At 41.3% G+C, this 25,004-nt stretch overlaps 1 long non-coding RNA gene across 1 annotated transcript in view; it reads right to left on the reverse strand.

The window, feature by feature from the left end:
* Positions 1-160: 160 nt before the first annotated feature.
* LOC123615663 (uncharacterized) overlaps positions 161-25,004 on the reverse strand; it is a 96,333-nt gene continuing 71,489 nt past the window's right edge. Inside the window, exon 3 of the long non-coding RNA XR_012499475.1 lies at positions 161-13,300. This is a non-coding gene — a long non-coding RNA (uncharacterized LOC123615663). The remainder of the gene's footprint in view (positions 13,301-25,004) is intronic.

Here is a 25,004-nt window from a genome sequence, read left to right on the forward strand (position 1 = left end):
ACAGCTGTTTGTGAAAGGAGTTTATGAACCGATGTAATTGGATTCTCTTGACAAACACAGTAACCTCAACTCAGGGATTGTCCATACAGGTAACCAGTGACATAAATTGTGATAAACAGAAACTCTTGACTACGTATCGCCAGTGGACAAAGATTTGAACTATTTCCCCACCTTTGAAAATAAAATAAAAACATCTCCTTCCCTAGGCTTAGAAATTTGCAGGGTACCAATGCCTTTGTAAATTTCATCACATGCCATCCTCAGTGTGATCTTGCTGGTACAAATTAAGTAACCTGGAGCTTGATCGGGCTAACTGACTGTTTAAGGTCACTCAAAGCCAGAACTTCTATCCAGTCCCTTTAACTGCAGAATATGATATTAAGAGTCCATGATAAGCTCTACTTTCAATCGTGACATATTAGTCATATGACTACATTGTGTTTTCAGTATCCTCCCTCACAATTACAATTGTGTTTAGCTCTACACAGTTCTTTGGACCCCGAATAAGGAGCTTTTTCTATCAAACCAGAGATCTGAAGAAATGTCTACAATCCACCCCCAATCCCTCTCCCTGGGAACACAAACAATGAATAAAGTTGTTATTCATGGCCATTTGTTATTTATATTATACCAAGTGGAACTCGGTCCCTTCAGTTGAGAATTAAGTGCAGATTAAACAAGATTGAAGAGCTGAATTCCTTTTAACTGAGAGCAGAAAGAGAAAACATTGATTTGAATTACAGCTGCAAGGATTTGCAAACCTCTAGGCAGAGAGGCCTGATTGGTGGATAGCCAGCATGCTGAGAGCACGGAGCTTTAGAGAGTGGACAGAGGTTGAATCCACAGAATGGGGCAGCTGGCAAAATGGAGCACATTTGCTCTTCAGGTCTGGAGGACGGATATAGTAACCCATGCAGACATTTGGCAAGGGCGATTTAGGTCCTTTCAATTATTACAGTAATTTTGGTGCAGAACAGGCAGCCAGCTTGAGCATGCAGAGGACCAATTGTGTGTCCTCTCTTGCTCTTCGGCTCTGGAGGGTAAGTCCAAATACCTTTAAGAACCACAGGCTCTCATTCCTCATCTCCTCAAAAGATGCCTCGATAAGACCCAGGCCTTGGAAGAGAAGGTGGGAGGACAGGGAGACAGAGCTGACAGCCAGCTAGGAAGGGGCATCACTTGGAAGTCTTCACTTTGCCCCAGGTTTGTTAGGTACAGGCCTCTACACCTGAAGACTTACAGGAGCTTTCCCTGGGAGAGCCCAAGTCTCATTCCTGCACCCGACAACCAAGGCCTGGAGGGGAACAGGTGGTGACAGAACACCCAGCCTACTAGGAGGGAATATAGGCAACTGTGAATCCCGGGCTGGGATTCCCTTGTTCCCGGGCTGGGTAGGGGCAGACTCGAATGACACTTGTATCTCTGATACCTTGGCTGGTGAAGCCTAGGACTTATCTCCTCCACAGGGTGACAGACCTGGGGGCCAGGCCCTATGTACACATGTCAAACCATCTCTTCCCATAACTTCAGATATTACTTAGATGCTCTTGACTCCAGCAGCTTTACCTTTAGTCCAAACCCTTCTCCAGTGCTCTAGACCAGGGCTCAGCAAACGTTTCCTGAAAAGGATCACATAAATGCCTTATTGCAGTCTTCTTTTGATGTTAACAACCCTATAAAATTATTTAAAAAAAAATTCTGAAGCTGGCTCTGGGACAGACTTGGCCCTGGCTGTAGTTGGCTGGCTGCTCCTCCAGACCTCCCTCCACCCTACTCCTACATTCCTCCCTCCTGTCCCTCATTCTCTTACTTCTACCACCTGCCACAAGTTTCTTTTCCTCAATAGCAGCGAATCTTTGACTCTGAGAGCAGCATGGTTTTTAGAGGCACCAATGTCATGCAGGGACATGACTGGAGGATTCACTTCCAAGGTGCCTTACTCGCATGGCCAGAAAGTTGGTGCTGGTTGTACCCAGCCCAGGACACTGCCCCCCACCCTTCTCTGCCACGGTCACTGCTTCATACCCAACATACAACATTAGTGTGATCTTCGATAATTATAATACACCTGTAGATCTTCCCACTCAAAAAAGAAAGAAAAGAGAAACTTGCAGAAGTATTTGATCCACCGCCATTCTGAAATTGCAGCAATTCTGAAACTGATCAGGGCTAATGGTAGAATTCCTTGATTAGACTCAGTTTCTCTACACAAAAGCCTCTTCAAAAGACTGTCTTCACAAGTATCTTTTTTTTTTTTTTTTCCAGAGAAAGTGGTCCAGAAGCAAGAGAACCAGCCTCTATGACCTCTCCTTGGAAGTCGAAGCATCATGTCTGCCACATTCTATTCATTAGAAGTCAGTCATCACGTTTAGCACAAATTCAAGTGGAGAAGAATTAGCATCCACCTTTTGAAGAGAAATATGTCAAAGAATTTGTGGAAATATTTTAAACCCCCTCCCTGGTCTCCACAAATTACATGTACTCATCCCCTCTCAAGACCGCTAAAATTTTCATCCCATTACACTGAGGTCTAGGATCTTGTCATATAAATTATGTGCCAGGGCAGCTCCCTGGGTGTGGTTCCTCGCTTTCAGTGACTCAGGTACAGTTCCCCTTCACTGTAGACTTTAGAGACACTCCCCCCACCCTTCTCTGCCATTGTCACTGCTTCATACCCAACACACAACAGTGGTGTGAGCTACGATAATTATAATACACCTGTAGATCTTCCCACTCAAAAAAGAAAGAAAAGAGAAACTTGCAGCAGTATTTGATCCACCGCCATTCTGAAATTACAGCAATTCTGAAACTGATCAGGGCTACTGGTAGAATTCCCTGATTAGACTCTAGGCCTGGGAACAACACTCCATGGCTCTTGACTCTGCCTTTTGGACCCTTGATTCTGACCTCTGAGTCATTCTTCTCCTCCGTTGGAAACCAGCTCAGGTTTCCAGTTTCCTCACCCTGTTTTTTGCTTGTAGAAGTGTGGGGGGTCCAGAGGACATGTTTTGATTTTGTGTTATCTATGTCCCGTTTACTCCAAGCTGGTCATGTTTCTGACAACAAAATTCTTTTTAAGAAGGTTGCGGGTCTTCTATGAATAGTATTAGAGTTAGACAAAAGCCATACCCACAAATCTCTTCAAAATAAGTGCCTGTCTCAGGCACTTGGGTTGCTGTAGTAACATACCATGCATTGGATGGGTCATTTCACACAGATCTGGGGGCTGAAAGTCCCAGATCTGGGTGCCAGCATGGTTGGGTTCTGGTGAGCGCCTGTTTCTGGGCTGCAAATGGCTGAATCTTGCTGTATCCTCACTTGCTGGAAGGGGCTAAGGAGCTCTGTGGGGTCTCTACTAATTCCAAAGATCACCTCCCAGAGGCCCCACCTCCCATTACCATCACCTTTGGGGTTAAGATTTTAACGTTGGAATTTGAGGCAAAGAGGAACAGAAACACTCAGACTGCAGTGTGTTTGGCTTCTGGTGAAGGACTTGAGAGGCAGCAAACTTAGAAACTATTGTTTGACTAAAGGGTTTTCTGACCTTGGAGACCTTAAAAAATTTTACAGTCCTAGCCTCAGCTTAGTATTTAGACACTGATTTTCTGACAATGCTCTGGATTTGATCTTTGCCAGAACCCACATTTTGATTTTTAGTATTATGATGATCTGAAGAGCTGAGAATTTTCAAAACCTGCAAGTTCTTTCCCTTTTGATTGATCATCCTTTCCTTAGAGTCTCTCTTTACAATTATAAATAATTGTCATAGCTCTTTATAGCATTTTACTAAAAGCAGCAAACGAAAACCCGCCAGAATCTTCAAAACTCTGCCCATAAGCGTGCTGAAATGGATCACCCAGTTCATAAAGTACGTTTTCTACTTTTCACGTTAACACAGGTAACACTGTTGCTAAAGCTCCTGCCCTGCAGAAGAGCATCCCTTTCCTCCAGTTTAAAAACAGCATTTCTTCCCTTTCCTCTCACCCCTCCTATCAGCCTCCTTGAAGGCCATCAGACTTCTGTTAACAGTCTCTACAAAGCTCTAGGGTTTCTCTGACACTTTCTGTAAGGCCCTCCCAGCTCCTGTTTACTGCCTGGTTACACAGCCCTTCTCACGTTTTAGATTTTTATTTTGCTGATATCCTATTTCCAAGTATCAAATCAGTATTTGTTACCTATAACTGCATAACAGATTACTCCAAAGTTTTGTGGGTTATCGTAGCTCACACCACTGTTGTGTGTTGGGCGTGAAGCAGTGACAGTGGCAGAGAAGGGGGGGTATCTCTAAAGTCTGCAGGTCTACAGTCAAGGGGAACTGTACTTGAGTCACTGGAAGTGAAGCACCACACCCAGGGAGTTGCCCTGGGACAATAAACAATAATTTTTTAAAAAAATCACTCTCACAGTTTTTCTGGGCCAGGAATCTGTGAGCAGCTGAATTGGCTCAGGGTCTCTCATCTAAGAGATGTGACTTGCAACCAAGATGTCAGTGGGGCCTGCTGTCATCTGAAGGCTTGCCTGGGCTGGAGAATCCATTACCAAAGTGGTTCATTCTTCAGCAGTGGCTGTTGAGGAGAGGCCTCCGCTCCTCCCCACATCCCAAGGGATTGCTTGAGTCTCCTCGTGACAGAACAGCTGGCTTCCCACCCAGGGTACAGGAGCTAAGGGAAAGAGAGAAGGTAGTCAAAGTTGCAGTCTGATCACAGGGCTGCTGTAAAAATACTTACCATTTTCTGAAACTTACGGTCCATGTGCTGCCCCTGTGTGGGGTATTTTCTGTTTGTTATCTCCACATGGAAGGTGTTATTACCTCCATTTAACAGGTGAAAAACCTCCAGGGAAGTCATTTGCCTGAGATGTATAGCTAATGCCAACAGTTAATAGAATATTGATCAGATTAATTTGACCTCTTAGACCTTTCTAAGGCCTGATAACATACCAAGCAGTGTGATAAAAGATTTTCATAGTAGATCTTATTTTTCCTGAAAACAATGAAATCCTCCCTTGGAAAGGGAAATAGGTTTGATTAGGGTCAAGAAGTCTGGGTTCAAGTCCCGGCTCTGTGCTTTTTGACCCATGTGACCTTGACAGATTTCTTAACCAATCTGATTATAAGCTACTTCATCTGAGCAGTGGAAAGAGTATCACCTTTCTCTGAAGGATGTTTTTAAAGCTTAAACAGAGCACTAAGTCTGCATTCATCTGTCACACTGCCTGGTTCATAAAAGGCACTTATTCATTAAAACCTAATCCATATAGATTATACATGTATTGGGGTATGTTTCTTTTTTCTTTTTTTTTTTTTTTTTAACTGAAGTATAGTCAGTTACATTGTGCCAATTTCTGGTGTATGTAATGTTTCAGTCATACATACACACATATACTTGTTTTCATATTCTTTTTCATTTTAAGTTGTTATAAGATATTAAATATAATTCCCTGTGCTGTATGGAAGAAATTTACCATTTAATATACTGTTTATGTAGTAGTTAATATTTGCACATCTCGAACTCCCAGTTTATCCCTTCCCACCCACTTCCCCCCAGTAACCATAAGTTTGTTTACTATGTCTGTTGAGTCTGTTTCTGTTTTATAGATTGCTTCATTAGTGTCTTATTTTTTCTTTCTTCTTTTTTTTTTTTTTATTATTCATTCTCATGTTCCATCCTCCACCCTCCTCAACCAACTTACAACGACCCAACATAACATCTTCCTTTACATCTGATTTTATATTTGAAAACTCAGTGGGTCTCTCCTCCCCTCAGTACTCGGACCAGGGACAAAAAAAAAAAAAAAATCCCTGGTCCAGATGTGATGGTCCCTGGGAAAAAGGGATAATCAGGTCCTCATATCATTCAGATGGTATCTAATTGGGAGGCAAAGTGAAATACGGACCAGTCTCCAGAGCAGACCTCCTGGGTTAGCTCTGCCATGTACCAGCTGTGTTGCCCTGGAAACCACCAGCTCTCGGTGGTTCAAATGCTTTGTCACTAAGATGGAGGTAACATCAATACATACCTCTCAAGGTTGTTATAAGAATTCAATGAGATATACCACGTCTAAGTCCTTAGCCTAGTGGCTGACAAATCCAATAAATGCGGTTTTTCTTAGGTTCGTGAATGTGGAGTGGACAGGGGCTTGGACAGTAGTTGGCTCTGCCCATCTCTGTGTGAGATGTGTGCCTACAAGATCGCAGTGGCAGCCATGGCTTTGTTGCTCCCTCTCCATCTGTATCAGCCTCACTAAGCATGCTTTTGTCCGGCAAATCAGAGAGAGTCCTTGTTCTAACCCTGGATCTCCTCAGGTCATCTGAAAGAAAGTTGTTCTTATCACAAAAGAAATATTTGAATGTTCCCTAGTAAGGGAAAAAACACAGGTAGATTTCAGGTTAAACATAGAAGACTCAACACATATTTCCATTCCCCTCAAAACTTTACTATCAAAATAAAATAATAGTAAAGGGGGAAAAACGTAGAAACTCACAAAGACAAAGAACAGGAAAAAAAGACAATAATAAATTTTAAACTGTTAATATTTTTGAAGATGAGAAAGGATAATTGCATGACAGACTTACTAGGGAAGAAATGCTGAAACCAGAGACTACTAAAGGAGATCAAATGAAGCTGATTTAGGGTCATGACGTTCCAAAAAGCTCAGGAATTTGAGATAGTAGATATCTCCGAGAGCTGACAGGTAAGACAAACAGGGTGGGCAGACGGTCTGTATATGGAACAGTTGGTTCCTTTCATCCCTTCTTTCCTTCTGAGCAAACAGACTGAAAATGAAAGACTTGATCTCTGCAGAAGTGAACTACAGAGGCTCTGAACTGGGGCTGCCAGGTGCAGACAGGAGCAGGGTGAAGTGCTGTACTAAAAACAGGGTTATTAAAATGAATGTTTGCACTCTGAGTGCTAAGACCCTTAGCTCTCCTTTACTGTGTGGCTCCCAGCCTTTTGTCGGATGGTTTCATTATACACCCTGGGAAAGATTTGGATTTCTTCTTCATAGAAGCAGGCTGGCTCCAAGGGGAGTAAAAAAAAAAAAAAAAAAAAGCTACAGATACTGGCCTTTCATGTGCTGAAAAAGCTGGCCCAGGTGTGATCATTCTGTGATGATACTTAACATTCAGTACACTCTCTTTGCACCCAGAGTTCAGCTTCTAAGTGCTGTACTTAGCCGAAGAATGCCAGATGTTTGAGAAAAGTCCCTAGCGTGAAAGACAGAGATCAAAACAAATAAACTAAAGAAGAAGGGGAGGGGGAGGGAGAGGGGGAGGAATGGGGAGGGAGAGGGGGAGGAATGGGGAAGGGAAGGAGAAGAAGAGGGAGGAGGAGGAGGAGGGAAAGGAGGAACTTACATGGAGCAGAAGAAAATTGCAACTAACAAACTATAATTTCCATCCTCAGAATATAAGAAAAAATATTGAATCCACAGTACAAGAACTGAGAAATTGAGAGAAGAGTTTGTGGAAATGGACCAATACAAGAAAAAAATTTATTGTTGTTAAAAGTCAATTGAAGGTCTGGAAAAGAAAGTAGACGGAATCTTCTAAAATCTAGGGTAAAAAGTCAGAAATGAAAAAATAAGAGAGAAATGTATGAAAATTAGACAAGGGAGTGTTATGGCAGGTTAAAGATGACTAAAAATTCTTTGTTATTCCTCTCACTGAGAGGTAGGGTCTAAATCCCCTCCTCTTAAAAGAGACTGGTGGTGGTGACTTGCTTGACCTGTAGAATGTGGTAGAAATGGTGTTCTGGGACTTCCAAGGCTGGGCGATAAGGACTCTTGAAACTCCTGTCCAGTCCTCCTATAACACTACTCTGGAGCCCACCACCATACACAGAGGAGGCTCAAGCAGCTCTGTGGAGAGTCCTGTGTGGAAAGGTACCAAGGCCCCATGAACAACTTGCCAGCCCTGTGGCTGAGCCATCTTGGAAGTAAGCTCTCGAGTCCCATTGGAGGTGCCTTAGTGATGCTGCACAAAGCAGAGAGGAAGCCATCTCCAGCAAGCTTCGCCCAAATTACAGACTTGTGAGCAAAATAAATGATGACTTTTGTTTTGAGCTGCTTCATTTTGAGATGATTTTCTACATATCAATAGATAACTGGAAAAAGGGACAACATTTAACTGATAAGAGTTTTAGAAAGAGTGATGAGAAAAATAAGAGAAAACAATAGAAGGAAGGAAACTTTCAAAATAATAATACAAGAAAAATTCCCAGAAGTGAATCTCCAGATTTAAACCAAAAGAAAAATAAAATACTGAGTGGCCAACACAATGCACTAAAAAAATAACTACTCCAAGATACATCATCATACAATTTCAGAATAGTAGTGATAAAGAGAAAATCCTTAAAAAATTCCGAAGAGAGGGAAAGGAGGGGAATGAGGGGGCCACATGCATATATCTGAAATCGAATGATTCCTAACAGCAGTGCTGGCAGCTAGAAGACAATGAAGCAACGTTTCAAAGCTATCAGGGAAAAAAAAATTTTTAAAGGGCGGGAAGGGGTAAATTGGGAGTGCAAGATTTGCAAACATTAACTACAGTATATAAAATAGACAAACAACAAGTTTCTTCTGTATAGCCCAGGAAACTATATTCAATATCTTGTAGTAACCTATAATCAAAAAGAATATGAAAATGAATCTATGTATGTATACAGATGACTGAAACATTGTGCTGTACACCAGAAACTGACACAGTGTAACTGACTATACTTCAATTAAAAAAAGAAAAGAAAAAAAGAAATCAGAAAAAAAAATGTTAACTCAGAATTCTATTCTGTCAAACTAATAATTAAGTGTGAGAATATTTATTCCTTTTTACATGCAAGGTCTTGAAGATTTGTTCTGCCAGAAGAGAATGAGCCAAGAATAAAAAACGTCCTGGGCTCCAGGACAGAGAGCTGAAGGAATTCCCAGAAGAAGGTGACTGGCACTCACCACCTCCTGACCCTCCTCCGCCCCCCCAGCTAAGCAGCAGCAGCAGGACTGGAGGGGAGCAGTCCAGTCTGGAGAATGGAGGATTCCAGGGGGACAGAGGGAGATGGAATCAGTAAGTTCCCTGGTGGTGTAACCATATTGAAAGGAGTTTTGTAGTTTGGGAAATGATTTAGGCTTCAGTGAATAAAAGGTAAATAAATAATTAAGCAAAAAAAAAAAAGAAAAAATTTGTTAAAGAAACCATCAATTCTAAGGAAAGCGAAATATTATAGGGAAGGGAAAATAAGTTCTATATTCTACAGACTCAGCCCTGATGATGTTCAATGGTCATAAGCATATAAACACAGGCTATTGAACCCATCGTTGTGAAAGTGTAAGTGTCATGCGGTAATGTTGTAAGAACATGGGAGGGAAAGCGTCTGTGTCAGGAGCAGGGGAGCAGTTTAAGAAAGCTGAATCATCTTCCACGTGGTAAGAAATTGTTAGCTAAGATCTTAAATTGAAAAATCAAGAGAAAGCAGCTCAAACATATTGTTTGAATATAAGGCAATACCTTTCCGTTTAGGCTTCTATGACTTGTACCAGTCTTTCCTGAGAGAGGATTTGTTCATGGAAAGCAGGAAGAGAGGCTAATGGGATGACTCGGGCTCAAAATTGAAGTGCACAGCCCCGAGAGTGAGGACCTCCTTACTTTTCATGCCCTAGACCCCTCACATGTCTCACCCTTGTCCCGGCCATAAGGGAGAGCGAGCTCTGTATATAATAAAAGTGATAGAAAGAGCAAATGGTAGAAATGATGAGGAAATATAGGGCGCAGGGAGGAGACTCAGTGTACATCACATCCTGAAGGATGGATTGGACAGGGTACCTTTAAATCAAACCTGAACAGACGAGAAGGCTTTTGCAAAGTGGAGAGAAGAAAGGCATTCTAGGTGCAATGAACAAATGCAGAGGAACAAAGGCAGGTGTGGGACATGGGAAGAAATGAATATGACATCACGGAGGAGAGGGACAAGCAGAATTTAGTGGGACCTCATTATGGATCACAGATTTGAAAACACTGGGTTGGATTCTTTTTTTAAAGATCAATTTATTGCTATTCAAAAGTGAGGTCTTCAATAAAGCAGAGAGAAAGTTCGACGAAATATTATTTTTCTTCTTTTAATAAAACTATACTTCCTTTGCTGAAAGACTGGGTTGGATTCTTAATGTGTGGTTAGATTTCTGAAATGGAATTGGCTTCTAAAACAGCAGAAACTGATTTAAGAACACCCTAGAGTTGATTGCCTTTCTCTCCAGGGCCTCAAAACAGAATCTCGAGGCTTCAACTTGTCAGCATCAATTAGTTGATAGTATTAGCCCACAGGAGGCCTTGGCATCAAGGGTGTTAGATGGGCACTGGAGATGCTTCCATTCAGAACTGCTTTAATATGAGTTTTAGGAGTTTGCACAGTGGGGCCAGCTGGGTGGACGCCTGCTGAGGAGAGCTTTGTCCCCTGATGTGAGGGAAACATAAGCTGTTAGGCATCCTGAGCCTCACCCCCCACAGAGCCAGGTTCCCTTGAGTCCCTGAGAAATAGATCAGGAAGTTTAAGCAAGAGAGGCCCAGAGTCTGTGATGGCCGAGATATCCCCTGAAAGCAAATAAACGTGTAGCCCCAGATCCTCTAAAGGAATGGTGGACAGTGTTTTGTTTGCCTATTGACTGGCTTAGCATAATATTTTCTCAATCTTGGTCCTGTATCAACTTCTGACAGTACAATTGAAGACTGAGGCATGAGTACATTGTCTACAGGGCCAGCCGAGGAAATCGGGAGCTTGGTCAGTGGCTGTAAATATCCTCTTGGTATTTCAACTTGTTTACTCTGAAGTGCTCTCCCAGGGGCCGAGAGGGTTCTGGGACACACTGGCACCAGGTTTGCAGTGGGAAAGATCAGCTGCTGAGATAAGGGTGGGGGTCCGCCTTGAGACATGCCATGAAAAAAGATCTGATTTAGCCATTAAATCCCTCGAAAGGGTGGTGAGTAGGGCGATAACAATGGGGTATTCAGAAGAGCACTTGGTTGGCAGGAAAGGGATGTTCAAACACAAACGCAACAGAGACTTAGGGGACCAAAGTGTCACTCCCTCTTCTCCCAGGGACGCTGATTAAACATCAGCGAGAAGACTGCAGAAGTAGACTCCTACTTCCCGCAACCCAAGAGATAGTGGAAACCAAACTCGAAAGCTGGAGGGCAGCAAAATCTGCTGAAGATTTGTCCCCAGTGAAAACTTAGTCCTGGTCCACAAGATTCAGTGTGGGTGGTCCTGGCTGCGCTTAAGGAAGAATGCGCTCACTGATTCTTCTTTTTTTTTTTTTTTTAAGGTCCTAATGGACCTGACCACTCCAGGAACAAGGTCATTGGAAAATAAAAAAAGAAGAGAGAGAGAGAAAGAGATGACAGCACATAAAGAAATATACAGGGAAGAAATATGTGCACAAGCAACCATGAAGAAGGAGAGGGAATCCTGAAGAAACATTCACCAAGACTTAAGGCAGAGTGCCAGAAGGAGTCACACACATCCCTAGGAGGTGGTTCACGGAAAGTCCAAGAGATTCTCTGAAACGAACTACACTCTCACACACACAAACACACACACACACCCCAAGAACTAAATTAAAGGGATTCTTCAGTGTCTGCCATTCTTCAGTCTGAAATCCCTTGTTTGTATTTAGTGCAGAGTGTTTTCCCTAAAGGATATCCTGTTTGAGATTAGTATTGGCTGGTTCCTCTCAACATCCTTAAAGAAACATCCAGAAAAACTAAATAAACCCCCACCCCTCCAATAGCATGCCAAGTGATTTGTGAAGAGAAGGTCAGAGAGAGAGTTCCATGCACAAAGATGTATTCTCATCTCCTGTAGGTTCCTGCTATAACCCACAGTCCCTGAGAATTTCCCAAAAAAAGAGAAGGACTCTTGAGCTTGCCATTGGTATCATAGAAGGATGCAGCGTGGCATTGGAATCATACCAGTCGGAGACCAATTCCTGGCTTAGCTATTGGATGACCTCAAGTAAATCTGTGCCTCAGTTTCCTTGCCTGTAAAATGAAGGTAAATGTTTATCTATAGGGCCATTGGGACAATCAAATGAGCAAATGTATGTAAAAGCACCCTGTAATTTATAACGACCTTTAACCCACATTATTATTATGCATGTTTCCCCCATCAACCTGCAGATATGTTGACGCCATAAAATTAATTAATTAACAATTGAAAAAATGATTGGAAATTATTAATTTTTACCATTTAACTCAGCAGCAGATAGTGTATTCTCTATACAATAAAAACAAACTGTTGTTTTATAAAAATGATACTAGGGGTAACCAGGTGAGGGGTCTACAGGAACACCCTGTACTGTCTTTGTAACTTTTCTGTAAATATAAATCTATCATGAAGTTAAAGTTTATCTTAAAAAAATAAAAAATTTTTGTATCAATAAAAATGCCTATCCAATTATAAATAATGCTGCTGTTAATAGCAGGGTATATGTATCTCTTTGAATTAATTCTTATTTTGTGGTTGGCTTTATTCCTTTGATAACTATGTAAGTTTAGAAAGCTAAAGCTCTAAATGTTCTTGGAAACAATAAACAGTACATATATGTACGTTTTTAAAAATGTGCAGTATACTTTGTATATGTATTTATATGCAATATATTGTATATGTACGGTCAAATTGTAACAATTTTGCCTAACAAAACTGAAAATGAAAAAAAAACTGTGTTATCATTGTTTTTCTTGCTATTGTCAGATTTAAAATACCAAAATTCTCAACCGATGTTTCCATTGCCTCTTCTTTCAGCAGCCTTATATTGGTGTTACAATACCAAGTGCCCCGAGCACTCTATGGGCAGTAGAAATGAAGAACGAGAGAGAGAGATTCTACGTGACTCAGAGTTGTGTTTCACTCTTTTGAAGGTCCTACCTCCTTCATGTCTCTTAGTCCCGACTTCTCATTCATTCTGCCCCCGTCATTGGTTTGGATTTTCAACATGACTTACCTGGATTACACACAGTAATCTTTCTGTTTCTTCTGGCTTCAGATTTGTTTCATTTTCACAGGAGCAAATTGGACAGTAGGTTTACTGTCTACCACATCACTCTCTCCACCATTCCTCATGATATCTGTGCTGAGTCTTACTGAATCATGCTCTCTACCTCTGAGATTTTGCCTGAAATGAACCTCGAGAACCCCTCTCACCTTTGCTTGTCAGGTCTTAGGTCAGGCACCTTCTCCTTTGGGAAGCATTTCTAATACTCTTTCTATGCCATCCATCAGCTCCCAGCTCCTGAAAGATGCCCATCTTGTGCGATCTGTGGATATTGATCAGAACACTGATTTCTTGGCATTACAGTTGCTTATTTGCTGACTTTTCCTATTATACTATGAGCATCTTAAGGAAGAGAATTATGTCAAGTATTATTTTATGTATGTGAGACCTAGCATAGTGCCTGGCATAGACTGGTCGAATGCATGTTTATTGGGAATAGACCAAGGGGCAAAAGAACAAATTCTGTGAGCTGAAATGAGTTTCCAAATGATCGCAGTTGGCTTGTCTGGGGATTTTAAAGATAAGGTCGGACACCTCTTCTTTCAGGGTGCTTTGAAATTGCAGACTTGGCAGAGGCAGGGGCTGGACTAGATGGTACCTGCCCCCCACGTGGTCCTCTTTCCCTAGGCTTAACAGCTGGAGGGAGAAAACAGAGAGAAAGAAAAGTAATTGTTGTTAGCCACCTACCACACCCCCAGGACTGCAACAGGCAATCTAAATTCATGGTTTTGTCTTCACAATAATCTCATGAGTTTGGTGGTTTTAATCCCTCCAAAACTGAAGAAACTGAAAACCGGAGAGTTTAATTAACTTTCCAAGACCACATAATTCCTAAGTGACAAAGCCAGGACTTGAACCGATTCTCCAGGGCTCCTTTTTCTTTGCTTCTTCAGTGGAGGATGAGAAATCTCACAGTTAAGTGGTGTGTGGGTTACACAAAGCAGGAATGCATACTCATGGCGCATCTTCCTGAGGCCATTTTACTTACATATTTGGGGGAAAATACTTACACTTATATTCAAAAACCACAAAATTAAATACTTAATTTGTATAAACAGTTAGGATAAAGAGAGACATAAAATGTTTTCGGATTTAGGGCTCGTTGCTCTGGGCTGGACCCCCAGGCTTCTAGGTTCTGTACTCTCACGCACTGGGGTCATCAGAGTCACTGAATGGAAACATTTGAGGAGTTCTGGACTACTGTCAAGAAAGCAGCAGACGCACGCCAGGAGTGAGAAGGAGGCCAAGGATGCATCGCGCTCCAGACTGTGGGATCGCTGTGGAAGAGGCTACAGCTGTGATGAACATGGACCAAGAAGGAACAACAACACAAGTTTAAACTTGCCCAAGAAGAAGTTTCCAAACCCTGAACCTAGGACATCTCTCCTTCCTGACTGAGCAGCAGGCTCAGCCCAGGGATGTGCGGTCTTGCCAAGGAGACTGAGCAAAGCTGGTCGTGTCCGGGCCAATTGGAATGAGGACACTGGGGAGAGTTTGAAATGTCACCTAACTTTAGTTCTAATCTACATCTAAAAAGCATATACCGTATTTAGTCTACATTAAGATACGTAATTTTTTTTTTCACATTTCAGCATCTGATATCGCTATGTCTCTTAAAATCAGTAATGAATCATAACCTAGTAGGCTATGTTTTTGTTTTTCTTTCTTAGTGTCACATTGAGTAATGCTGTATTTCATCATTTTTGGCTTCCTGGAGTCAAATAATATATTGAGCTTTTACCGCTGGCTCCCATATAAACATTGTACTTGTATGTAAGTTTAATGAGTTTTAAACAGAAGGTGTCAAAACTTGCCTTCCTATGAAAGCTTCAGATGAAGTACTATATATATATATATACCATGGATACAGAAGGAATCATGCTGGTTGAAGCAGGAATAGAGCCCTTTCTGCAAAGAAAGGTCCACTGAGGGTTCCGTGGTGTCTCCTGGGCATAGGTCTCTGTACCATATGGCAGATCAAGTAGATAATAAATGGATGAAGGTACACTGTAAGTATTAAAGTGTATCTTATTGTCTATTTTCATATCTACCTCCCACTGAATGCCAAGAACAGGGAGATCCTGTGTCAGTAATAAAATCTTACATAACTACTTGACCCTGTAAATAATATAACTGCATAATTTTGATAAATTTTTAAAAATACAAATATGAAAAACAGAAAAAAAACTATATAATTTAAATGAAGCTGTATTTAGAACTAGATAAAAGTTAATAGCTAAATGAGTAAATAAGTACATTGATTAAGCATTTGTCACAAAGAAGTAGAAAAAGAATAAAACAAAAATACTAAGCAAAGTAAAATATAGGAATCAATAAAAGTAAAGGCATAAAAATTAATTAATCATAAATAAAAAAAAATAAGATGCATGTATGATCTGGGTCTTTAGAAATGAAAATAATTATTTTGACTCAAGAGTGAAAATGTAAAACAGACCAATTGTGAAAGTTGTCAAAGAACACCAGTGTTTTTTAAACCATGAGAAGTAAAAGTCCATATTATTATTCTCCAGCCATCATCATAATAACACAAATGTTTGACAAAGTGAGCACTTAAGACCCAATCTCACTAATGTATATTAATGTAAAAATTATAAAGTAAATATTACAAAGAGAATTTAGCAGTACATTATTAGAATTTAGCAGGACTATCTGAGTCTTGCTCAGAAATTCAGGGACAGTTCAATGTTAAGAAAATGTTCTTACCAGTCACCATGTTAACAGGTGAAAGGTCGAAAAGCATACACTAATTTCAACAGATGCTAACTGGGATTTCAAAATTGTAGAATAGATAAACAAGATTACACTGTAAAGCGCAGGGAAATATACACAAAATGTTATGATAACTCACAGAGAAAAAAATGTGACAATGAGTGTGTATATGTCCATGAACAACTGAAAAATTGTGCTGAACACTGGAATTTGACACAACATTGTAAAATGATTATAAATCAATAAAAAATGTAAAAAAAAAAAAACCAGATGCTAACAGATACTACTTTAACATAGGATCTTAAACTATGCCACCTGCTTAGTGATAAACTGTTATAAACATTCTCATTAAAGAAAAAAAACAAAACAAAGCCAGGAAGACTATTATCACCACCTTTCTGCAACTTCTTTCTGGAAACACTTCCCAGTGAAGTCAAGCACAAAAAATAATTTACAAGTTAAAAAAAATTAAGAAGAAAAATTATCATTATTTATAAACAATGTGATTTGTATGTGGGAAGTCTAAAACATCAATTGAAAACATTTTTAAGAAATAAAAGAATTCAGTAGGTGGTTGATAAGAAATCATTAGCAAACATAATGGAAAATTTTAAATATTACAATAGTAAATGAAAAAGATTAAAATACTCAGGAATATACTAAATAAGAAATGTGCAGGACCTTTATTTTTATTTACTTATTTACTTAATTATTATTGAGGTATAGTCAGTTTACAATGTTGTGCCAATTTCTGGTGTACAGCACAATGCTTCAGTCATACATAAATATACATATATTCGTATTTATTTATTTATATTGAAGTATAGTTGAGTTACAGTGTCTGTTAGTTTCTGGTGTACAGCTTAGTGATTCAGTTATACATATATATTCTTTTTCACATTCTTTTTAATTATAGGTTATTATAAGCTATGGAATATTGTTCCCTGTGCTATTAGAGTAGGACCTGATTGTTAATCTCAGGACCTTTATTTCTAAATGTTACAGTTCATCTAGAGGACATAGAAGACTGAAAGTCTCCACGTTGAAAAGAAACCGATTTCACTAAAGTGATCTATATACTCCTGGTAATTCAATCAAATCCAATAATGTCACAAAAATGATCTTATAACATAAGAACAAGGGAATAGTCGGAGAGCTTCTGAAACAGAAGAACAGTAAGTAAGCATTAGTCAGTTATTATTTTTTTAATTAAACAGCTACATTAATTTAAACTATTTAGTGTTGGTGCTGAAAAGACAGAGGTATCAATGGAAGAGGCCAGAGACTCCAAAAATACACCAAAAATACTGATGCATACATAGTAGGAAACATGTACAAATGATTATAGTGGAAAACATATCAAATATTCATTATGCAATATTAGTATAAATATCAACCTATTTATAAAAAAATAATAAGGCTAGATGCCTACCCTAATTCTTACTCAAAAATAAATTCCAGATGCAAAAAAGATTAAACATTTTTGAAAATACCCTGAATGTACCAAGAGAAACATAGGTACTTTTTCAAATTAATCTTATACTGAGAGAGTCCCTTCTAATGATGATATGAAAACCAGAGACCATATAGTTAAAAGAATTATAAGCATGGCAATAAAAAGTACTTTTGAATAGCAAAAAGTACCAGGAGTAAAGATTTAAAATAATAGCACATTGGAAAATATTTACAATACATTTGACACCAAAATGCTAATATCCTTATGATAAGAACTCTTAAAAAGCATTTATTAAAAAGAGAAGCAATCCTAAATTTAAAAAATGGCAAAGGATATAGATCTGGGAATAAAGAGACATTTAAATGGTAATAGATATGAGAAGATGCTCCACCTCACTAGTCATTAAAGAAATGCATATTAAACAACAACAGGATACCATTTTTATCTTAAAAGTAATTTCGTGATGAATATGGCAGGCGGTGGGGAATCTGTCTCATAAATTGGTTGGTAGGAATAAAAATTGGTACAACCCACTTGGAAGGGCAATCTCTCTCAAAATATAAAATGCACATACTCCTTGTGTCTGTTACTGAATTTTCAGGAATTCACCCTGCAGATATGCTCTCTTACGTATGAAAATACAAATGTATGTATTTGTGGCCATTGCAAAAGCATTGTAGGTGTAGCAAAAGTTGGAAAATAAGTCAAATATCCATCAGTAGGGAACACTTAGACCATGATTATATATGCACATACTGTGAAGTATTACTGAGCTATTAAAAAGAGTAAGCTTGGTCTATATATAGTGATACAGGATAATGTCCAAGGCTTATTATATGATAAAGCAAGTAAGATACAGAAAACTGCTTAGCATAAGCCCATGTGTAATTTTTAAAGCATACATGCATGTGTGCAGGTGGTTGCCTACACCCAAAAGTCTCTGAAAGGACAGGCAAGAACGGTAAACCCAATTCCCTGGGGGAAGCAGGACTAGGGGCAAATGGTGGGCACTGTCTTCTTTCATTTTATACCCTTCTCTACTATATAATAGTGATCATGATCTTTTTTTTTATTTAAAAAACTAATTTTTATAATAAATATTTGGAACTTATTTTCTTGTAGCCGTGAGTTTCTGAGATCCAGGATATTTGTACCCTGTGCATTATTTGTTGATTATTTAATTCTTATAAAGGGAACAAGGTGGGATATTATGACACCCACTTTACAGGTGAGGAAAATGTGCTTTGAGGAGATTAAGCAACTCTCTCAAGCTCACAGAGTGACTCTGTCATGCCCAGGACTTGAGTCTGAATTGGGATCCGTTTGGCTCCAAGCCTGCTGCACAGCACTGGACACTGGCCTCCAACTTTTCATGACTGATAAGCGCATCAGCATCCGCCAGATCCAGGAGGATGACCCTAGGACCTTTCTCTCTGTCTCTGCTGCACATCAGGCTCTGGAGGGGAGGAGGCTCACAAGAATGAGCTATTGAGTGAGTGAGAGGCACATGGGTTTAATAGGCTGAATCATGGATCTGACTTATTTCATCACAAGAATTAGGTGAAGATCAGAAACACCAAGTAAGGAGACAGTGATCAGGCCTTTACTGTGTTCCTTGCTTTAGCACTATCCTGTTTTATGACAAAACTCACCTCCTCCAGGCTGTCCCCTTGCATAAACGAAGCCAGTGACTGAGTTTTAACCAATGGGAACCTCCGGGGGAGGTTTTAACCTCAGGGGAAGGACTCCTACCTTCTGGACTTGAATACCAACAAATATTTTTAATGTGCTTAGCAAATAATTAAAGTTTATATTGTTTTATACAAGATTTACATAGCTGCCTTTTCCCTTGTAGCCTGGAAATGCCATTCCATTATCTTTCAGCCTTTAATGTTACAGACTAGAAGTTCGATGTTTCTTGATTGGCTTTTCTATTGTAGGGAACTAGTTCTTTTTATCTGGAAGACTGTAATATAGTCACATCATCTTAGGAGTTCAGGAATTTTACTGAAATTTTGCCTGGTGAACATCACTGCTCGCCAGTCCTGCTTTTAACTTGATGAACCTTTCCTTTTTTTAATGGAGGTACTGGGGATTGAACCCAGAGCCTCATGCATGCCAGGCATGCGCTCCACCATGGAGCTATACCACCCCGATGAACCTTTTTAATCTGCAAATTCAGATCTGTCTTCAACTCAGGACGCTCCCTCTCCCGAATCCTTGTTAAGGTGTTCATTATCGTCTTTGAACCACTGTTTTCCACATGTTGAATCTTTGAAATACTTCTTTCTCCCCAAATTTCTCTCTCCTCATAGCTTCCTTCTTTAAATCCTTGCTCTGGACTTTGAGATATATCTCCCACTTGTCTGCACAGTGACCATCCTCTCCTTCAATCAGTGTGTTTACTTTGTTGAGTTGGGAAATCACGCGGTTTATCTTCACATTTGTGGTGCACTTGAATCTCCTTCGGTGTCTGAGTCACCAAACACCTGATCTGCCAGCATTTTGATCTTGGATTTCCCAGCCTCCAGAATTATGATAAATAAATACCATTAAAGCCACCCAGTCTATGCATTTTAGTTATAGCAGCCTGAACTAAGACAGAATAGTTATCCCCAAGGCCCCAGCCAACGTGAAAATCTCTGAGCCTTAATTTTCTGAAATGACCTACGGTCAAGGAAAGCATTGCTAGGGAAAAAAAAAAAGCGTTTTGTAATAAATTACGACATGGGTTTGAGAAGTGGTTATATCTTGTGAGCCTTGTAAATCACTTCTGAAGCAGCTTAAGTTCCTCATTGCTTCCTTATGCTGCAGCCTGTGCCAAAGGATTACAGGATGTCAGCTTCCAGCAAGAGTCCTGTGTTGAGAATATTGGCCAAATCTGGGAGGAAGAGAAAATGCCACCTCCTAATTTGCTGGATTCAGAGCCATAACATATCAGAGAGGGAGCTCTTTAGTCACCCCAAGTCAGCCTCCATCTCCTGATTCGTGCTCAGCCTGAGTTCAAACTGACTTGAAAACTAGAAACACAACAGAACAAGAATCAAGACAAACAGGGTCTGACATTTTCAAAATCAGTGAAAGCTCAGTTCTTCCAACTACCCAGCTGTTTCAAAAACCACAATGGCCAGCAGCTATAAACACAAGTGATGACCTGGAGTTGACAGTGCCTTAGATCCCACAGAATAAACAAAGAAAGAGAACAGGGGGTCACAGGGTTGGGTCACCGGGCTCTGTGGTCCATGCATCCCTCCCTAATGACCAGAGAGATTTGTGGAGACTGACCATAACATGCACTTCTCATCCTGCCCTAGTGATGTTAATTAAGCCAGCCCAGCCCAGGCCACTTGACAAGCCCCTAATACGTGCATGGCTTCCTCACACTCACTCAGTCGAACACTAGAATCTCAACCATTTCACCAACTTGTCTTCCCTTTCCAAACTTGTTACTGATCTCCTTGGCTCCAAAGCTCCTAATCTCTGTTTATGGAACCAAATGTATCCCTCAAGCCTGGCATTTGACCCAGATTCTCCAGATTCTGGTCTCCAGCTTCACTCCTCACACTCACACCTGAGTTAATGCCTGTTCCAAGGAACCCTCAATAAACTTGCCACTTAAATGAGCCTGGTCACCAGGCCCACGCCCTGGAATAAGCCTGTCCCACTGAACAGTGCTGGACTGGAGAAGGGGGTCCTTCTCCCTTAGACTTACTTGAAATGGCTAGGATGGTTGAGGGTGATCTGTGCAGAACCTGAGATGCTAAGATGTGAATTTCATCCTAAAGAAAACTGAGAGATTTGGGGGGAAGAAAGAACCTTTGATCAAATCTGTCTATACTCTTGAAAGACCACCCTGGAGGCACTGTGGAGAATGGATACAAATGAGACCAGAGAAAAAGCAAGATCCATACCCAGGGTAGTAGAGTTACATAGGCAAATGTTGCCATAGGTCACAGCAGGGAGGGTGGAGAAAAGTGAGCAAAACCTAATAGAGTAAGGGAAGTGAATTTGAGAAATATGAGTCTTGAGATGATTTTTAAAAAAAGGAGCCTAAGTTGGTAGGTGTATTAGGTTTTATAGTGTCCCCCCACCAATTCATGTCTATACAAAACCTCAGGGAATGTGACCTTATTCGGAAATAGGATCTTTGCAGGTGTAGTTAGAGTCTCAAGACAATATTACACTGGGTTTGGGGTGGACCTTAAATCCAATGACTGGTTCTTGTAGGAGCAGAAGAGGATAAAGAGACAGAGAGAAGAATGCCACATGAAGATGAAGGCAGAGATGGAGTTATGTGGCCACCAAGGAATGCCTGGAGCCACCAGAAGCCAGAAGCCAGAAGCAAGGAAGGATTCTTAGAGTCTTCCAATGGAGTATCACCTTTCTGACAACTTGATTTCAAACTTCTGGGCTCAAGAATTGTGAAATAATACACTTCTGTTGTATTAAGCCATCCAATTAGTGGTACTTCCTATGGTAGCCCCAGGAAACCCAGCAGGGAGTATGTATTTGTGTGTGTGTGTGTGTGTGCGTGCAAGTAGGGAGGCAAGAGGAAGGGGTAGGTGTAAAAGAGTTGGCACCAGCAATAGCGAGAAACAGGGAAGGGAAAATAGCTAATGGAGCACTTCCTGTTTGTGAAGCATCACGTTAAGATCTTTGCAGGTTAGCTTCATTTAATCTGAGCAATAGCCCTATTCTGTAGGCACGGTTATCCCCCCCTTTTTCTAGATGAAGTAGCTGAGTATTCATTAACTTGTTCAAGGTTACATGGCTTGAAGCCCAATTCAAGATCTGAGCCTATCTGACTTTAAATCTCATGTTATACTTCCAGGCATATACAGAGATGGGAGCTGGGTTAATAGGATTGTGTCCGTGAGTCTCTGAAGAAGAAGCATGAGATATTAACTTGAAAGATGTTTTTAGGACATATTATTAAGTGGAGAAAGCTTTGGAACAAACATAGGCACTTGGGCTTGACTGAAAACCAATCAGAAGCCATTGCCTTTTCCCTCTTAACTGTTCTGTGTTGACCAGGCGGGAATAACAGGCTGCCTCAAGTCGCACACAGCCAGCCTCCCAACCAAGGCTGGGCAGGTGGGGCAGGGGGGCTGGGTTACCGTGTCAACAAGAACAGTGTCTTCCTCCTACATGGGCCCCGGGAACTGGGATCCAGAATAAGACCTCCACCAAACCAAGAGAAACTGTTCACATCTGCAAATAATCCCCTTTGCCAAAATTCTGGTCAGTTTTTTTCTGCTGCACACATACACACAAAGATAGATAAAATTAACCAAATAAATGATAAGAGATCACCTTGGGGTGAGGAGAAGCAGGCTGTGGACGGAGAATGAGGGAAAAGGGGCCTGATGTTCTCTCACTGTCAGCATATCACACACACGGTGCATGTGCACACGAAGTTCATGTGTGCCCATTACACGCACATGTAAGACCCCCCATGCACATGCATGCCTGGGAGCATGCGTCTATGTGCACGCACACACACACTCACACAAATCTGTCTCTTTCCTCCAGGACAACTCCCTCGCTTGGTGGGGGGTGGGGAGAAAGTTTCCTGATGGATTTTACTTCTCTGAAGGAAGAACAGGTCTTGTGTCAGAGCCCGACCACTGGGGCAGCTCAAGGGAAGGGTGGGAAGGGTGGAGGCCTCAAGGTGAGTCCCTGAGACCCTGGTGAGTGTATGTCCTCAAGTTCAGAACTCTTGAGCCTGTGGGGTGGATTGTGGCTGGGAGAATTCTCAGACCTCTGGGTCGACATGTGCATTTTCTAGTCAGGATGGAGGGAAAAGTTTGTTATTTTTGAGAAGCAAGAAGAGAGAGGAGGATGCCTCTTTCCACCAAGGGCGGACCGGCAGCTGTCATTTTAATGGCAGTAACTGACAGTAACAGCTTGGTGGCATCATATTTAACGGGAAGAGACCAGCTCACCTCATGCACTGGTTGCTATGTACAGAGTTCCAAAGAGGCCATAACAAAGGCTGGGAGAGTCACTGCTCAGGGTAGAAGGGCATTGGGCCTGTCCCCAAGGAAGGGGGGCCAGCTTTGTCCAGCCTCATTGGAATTTATGAGCTCTGCAGAGCAGAGTTTGTGGACATGGCCCAGGAGGCAGGCAAAGCCCCATGGAATTGCTCAGCCAGCCTTCACTCCGAGTGGCTTACCTAAGTAATTATTGAACTTGGGAGAAAGAAACTGAAGAACCCAGGTCTCCTGTGGCTGTACTTAGATGTAGTGGAAGATCCTGGCAATTTTAAAACAACTTTGTCTCCATTTTGTCCCCTTTGGGAGTTCAGTGACCCACCAGCAATTGGCTGCTCCTTGGTGGAGGATAAGAAATGAGCCACATCATCTTAGGTATGAAAATGAAAGCTCCAAGCAGGTTTCATTAGCCCTAAGGGGAAAAGGAATACATGAGCCAAGAATGAATAGGTCTGAGTTTAAGAAATCAGCAGACTTGGTTTCTTTGCTTCCCACCCCAAAGCCACCAGGGAAGAGACAACTGGAGGACACGAGTGGCAGAAGGGCCCGGAGGTAGGCGTGGCTGTGACATGGCCAGGTCCACTTCAGAAGTCAGCATAGCTGTCTGAGGTGATGGCGGAAAGCCCAAGGAAACGGGCTAATAAATCAAGTGCCTTAAGGTGGAGAGATCTGCCCCCAGAAGCCCTCCAAGCCGGAGGGGAGGCAATGGACCTTTGTTCTGTCAGGTACAGGGTGCTGGAGTGCCATGAAGTCAGCACGGAGGGTTCAGAACTGATGCTGCAACACAGAGCTCCTGGTTCTCCATCCTATACTGTCCCTTTAATGTCAAGTCATAATCTGTCTGTCTCCTACCCTGCTGTTATAGGAGGCCCAGTCTTTGACCAGATTCCTCATTCCCAGTATTTCTGAGAATCCCTGAGGCTTGATGGGGTCTCTCACAGGTCCAACCCATCTGTCCCTTGTTGCCTCAGTCAACCATTTGAGGCTGGATCTGCTTTTTGTAGAAGATCCTTCTTAACATCTCATGATCAGTTTCTCGAGACTTGTCACCCTTAATCACCCAAGCACAAGCAGGGCCACTCTGCAATGTACAGTACCACTTTGTGGAAAGCACTGGCCTCTCACGAAGGACACTGCAACATGTAAACAGCAAAGTAAATGCTAGATCACAGGTATGGCTATTCCCAGTCTCCATGATAGTCATCCATTCCCCACCCCCCAACCCCTGGCTTTTCAGCATGTGGCAGAGGTCAGTTACTTCCCCTTGGTGAGACTTCTGAGTCACATCTCCCTTTCTTGGAGCCCAGGCTCCCAAATCCTGACTAGCCACATATATATGACCGCCCCCCCCCCAAAAGAAACATAATCTCAGGGATGTGATCCCAAACTCAATATAGAAAGACCAAATTTTTGCATTACACGCCCAGCTATACTGCACCTTATTAGGCAGAACATCCCATTGCAGAACAGAAAAGGAAGCTCGAGTCCTCAGTTACGGCAGCAGTAACAACAGCAATAATTACAGCAGCAGCCATAGTATATGCAATACCACACTATTCCAGTACTAAGGCTACCACTTTATATACATTATTTCCAATCTTTATATGGCCACCGATCTTGTTAGATAGTAGTTCCATTTTATGGATAGGAAAACTTAAGGAGAAATAAAGTAACTTGTCCAAGGGTCAAACACTTGGAAAATTTAGAAATAGGATTCGGTTCAGAATACCATTCAGCCATAAGAAATGACAACATAACGCCATTTGCAGCAACATGGATGTCCCTGG

Source organism: Camelus bactrianus, chromosome 16 (genome assembly GCF_048773025.1).
Source record: "Camelus bactrianus isolate YW-2024 breed Bactrian camel chromosome 16, ASM4877302v1, whole genome shotgun sequence".
Classification (NCBI taxonomy): Eukaryota; Metazoa; Chordata; class Mammalia; order Artiodactyla; family Camelidae; genus Camelus; species Camelus bactrianus.